The following is a 256-nucleotide window of genomic DNA, read 5'->3' as shown; positions in this document are numbered from 1 at the left end:
GCCGGGCCGGGCGCCGGCTGTGGGGCCGCGGGGGCGGTGGGCCTTGCTGTGGGGCAGGAGAGGCCCCCTGCCAGGGCGACATGTCGGGGGTGAAACGGAGAAGAAAGAGGGGCTTGCGTTAACGTCCTCTTCTGCTCACCCCCGCGGGGGGGTAACCTGGGGGGTTTCTTCTTGTTTGGGCCCGCTGCGGAGGGCAGTAGGCCTCATCAGCGTAGTGCGAGCGGGAAATGGATGCTGTGGCTCCCCAAAAGCTGGA

Source organism: Aptenodytes forsteri, unplaced genomic scaffold, assembly GCF_000699145.1.
Source record: "Aptenodytes forsteri isolate BGI_AS27 unplaced genomic scaffold, ASM69914v1 Scaffold129, whole genome shotgun sequence".
Classification (NCBI taxonomy): domain Eukaryota; kingdom Metazoa; phylum Chordata; class Aves; order Sphenisciformes; family Spheniscidae; genus Aptenodytes; species Aptenodytes forsteri.
This window is presented reverse-complemented; position numbering follows the sequence as displayed.